The 3,052-nt window shown below is 45.6% G+C and overlaps 1 pseudogene; it reads right to left on the bottom strand.

The window, feature by feature from the left end:
- Positions 1-498: 498 nt before the first annotated feature.
- LOC100580457 lies at positions 499-1,783 on the bottom strand (annotated as a pseudogene).
- Between the last annotated feature and the right edge of the window lie 1,269 nt (positions 1,784-3,052).

The raw sequence follows: 3,052 nt of genomic DNA, 5'->3' as shown, positions 1-3,052 counted from the left end.
CCAGCCAGCGATCCCTGGGGCTGGCTTTTATCTGAGAACAATGCTCAGATAAAACCAGGGCTTGTTGCCCTGGGTTTTGGTCTGCAGGACTGGCCCAGTGGAGTCCATGATCACTGCGTGATCAGTGCAGTTCCTGAATCAAACTGGTCTTGCGCGCCCTGAGGTCTCGGGGGTTGGAGCAGGTAAGTCACTGGGCTTAGAAAGGATTTCTCTAACACTGAGTAACATGAAGATTTAGCAGTAGTGTTCTTCACTTGTCACTATTTCTCTATCTGGAGTTAACATTCTTGTTAGTCAAAAAAAAAAAGAAAAAAAGCACTATTAAAAAATCACGAAAAGCAGCCAGCTCCCCTGGAAAGGTAAAGTTATAAACTTATATATGCATAATACTGGCAAAAGTTAGTTTTCTGGGGGTATAAATACACATGTGCTTCTAGAAATAAGGCTTCGTGTCAAACTCTAGACGAGTGGAGTACAAGACCACCGAGTTTCAGCCGACTACAATTCCCAGAGGGGTGGGGAGCAGGACGCCATCTTCCTTTCCAGCTCGGCGTTGTCGTGGGTGAATCTGTGCTTGCCTTCGCTGATGTGCCCACTGTTGGAATGGCGGAAACTGGGCCTGCTGACATCAGAAAGCCCCGACTCCTTACTTTTACTAGTTAGTCTCAAGTCAATCTTGAGCGAGGCCTTGGGTTTGCTGTCAGTCCTGGTGAAGCGCTTCAGCATGGGAGAGGCCAGCAGAGCGCTGCTGTCCCCCTGGTAGTCATCAAACATGGAGGTGGCATTTGGCAAAAGTTCTTCAAAGGTTTTGATTCTTTCCAGGCTCATGAACTTGAAAGCATTTACGTATCTGACATCATCAGAGCTTCCTGAATTAAACTTGGAGCTGAAATACCTTCCTTGAAGAAGTCCTCAGAGAAGGCAGGACTTGAGTATGTAAACCCACTATTTCCTGTCAGTATGGCACTGAGTGGGATGTAGTCTTTACCATCCTGTTATACATTTGCTTGAAGCAAATCACCTAGTTTTTCCACAAGTTCTGCAAATCTTGGCCTTTCTTTTGGGTCTTTGTGCCTGCAGTCCAGCATGATCTGATAGATTTCAGGAGTGGAGTACTCAGCAGCTCTCACCCTTATGCCTTCCCTCAGGCAACTGCAGAAGTGCTCATCCATTTGCACTCCTGGGTATGGAGACCCTCCTAAGGAGAAGATTTCCCACGGCAATACTCCCTAAGACCACACGTCACTCTGGGTGCTGTAGATTTTGTCAAAGATAGATTCAAGAGCCATCCATTTCAGAGGAAGTCAAGTACCTCCTTTTCTCACATAATCGGGGTTCTTGTAAATATCCTGGGCAAGGCCAAAATCACAAATCTTCACCACATTGTTCTCAGATAAAAGAATGTTTCTTGCTGCCAGGTCCCGATGAATGCACTTTCTGGAAGACAGAAACTTCATGCCTCTGGCCACTTGAAAACTGTAAGAAATCAGAAATATGGTTAATGAGCCATAGTGATGGGCTCCTGGTAGAAACCGTCAGAATCCTCTTCTTCCTCAACATCACTCAGATTTTTATCTTCCTGAAACCTGGAGCTCCCAAAGCGCTCGCTGCTGGTGATGCTATCTAGTTTTGGTTTCTTGCCTTGTTCCAGGCCTGGCTCCATTTTTTCTTTCTTATGCTCCATGTGTAATGCCACATCCTTGTTGAGAAAAAATAAGTCACATTTGCTCTTGAGGTAGTTGGATAGATTTCCACATTTGCAATATTCAACAATCACCATCAGAGGCCCTTGGTTTGCTGATCTGACCCCGGTCTGAAGGAAGCAAGAGCGTTGAGAAGGAAGTCCAGCTGCACTGTGGGGCCCATGTGGTGCCCTGAAGACCTCCTCTCCTCTGCCCTGCGTTTCCACTGCATGCCCGGGCTGGGCACACAACCCCTTATCTTCTTTTTTGTGTTTTATTCTACACATAAGATACTACTACAGTAGAACACATCTGTAAAAATAAACAAATGCATATTCATATGTTGGAGGCACATGTCCAGAACTGTTGTTGATGGCAGCGTGCAATCAAAAGCACAGAAGCCTTTGCTTCCTACTCCATCCTGCAGCCTCCCCTGTGGGGCAGGGGTGCTGTGCCAAAGGGGGCTCCAGGCAGCCCTGCCTCCCTCCACTGCTTTGGATTTGGCCCACATTGAGCTTTCACTGCCCCTGCTTCCTCTTGGCAGAGATTCTTCCTCTTCTCCTTCACTCTGCAGGATCTGAAAGGACACAGACTCCTTTCCAAAGAATGCTATATATTGAAATGCAGAGAAACAGAAAGTAGATCACAAAATTAACTCTGTGGAAATGGTTACAGGACATCTCAAAAGGTCTTGGCATCAGCTGTCCCTGGTCTCCACTCAGTTCTGCCCTCCTGGGTCTCCTTCTGTTCTTTCTCAATGAGCCCCACAGAAGTTCTCTTCCTTTTTCCCTTTTGCACACCCATGTACACATCCATGAGCACACCCCAGGCTCCATGACCCATGACCCACCTCTGTGCCCACTGCTGGCAGCAGTGCTGCCCAGGCCAGGGAACATTGCGCTACTTTGATCTCTATGGCATTGATCTTTGGCTTCCACAAAGGAGGGGAAGCAGGCACAGCTCAACAATGCCGGTTACATTTTTAGTTCTCTTACAGAGATTATTTTATAATTGATTACAGAATAATATTCTATGTGACATTTACTGCTTAGTCAATTTTAAGGAAGAAAACACAGGTTAGGATCGCTAATGCAAAGGTGAATGGCAGTGGTGAAGGTTCAAATGGATCTTGACAGACTGGGTCACTGAACTGAAAATAACAAGATGAAATTTAAGGAGAAAGAAAGTAAATCTGGGAATGCTCTGATACTTTAAAAAATAGCCACATACAAAAATGAGATGGTAAGAGCTGTTGATGGGTATCAGTTCAGGGGAAACAACTATTTTGTGACTAGGTCATAAGTAAAAAAGGCCTACTTACAACTAGGCTAATAAGAGCCCATCTTGAGACACTTGCTAGAAAAATGATT

This window comes from Nomascus leucogenys, chromosome 4 (assembly GCF_006542625.1).
Source record: "Nomascus leucogenys isolate Asia chromosome 4, Asia_NLE_v1, whole genome shotgun sequence".
NCBI classification, from domain to species: Eukaryota; Metazoa; Chordata; class Mammalia; order Primates; family Hylobatidae; genus Nomascus; species Nomascus leucogenys.
Note: the sequence above shows the minus strand (reverse complement) of the source record. Positions and strands in the feature narration are given on the sequence as shown.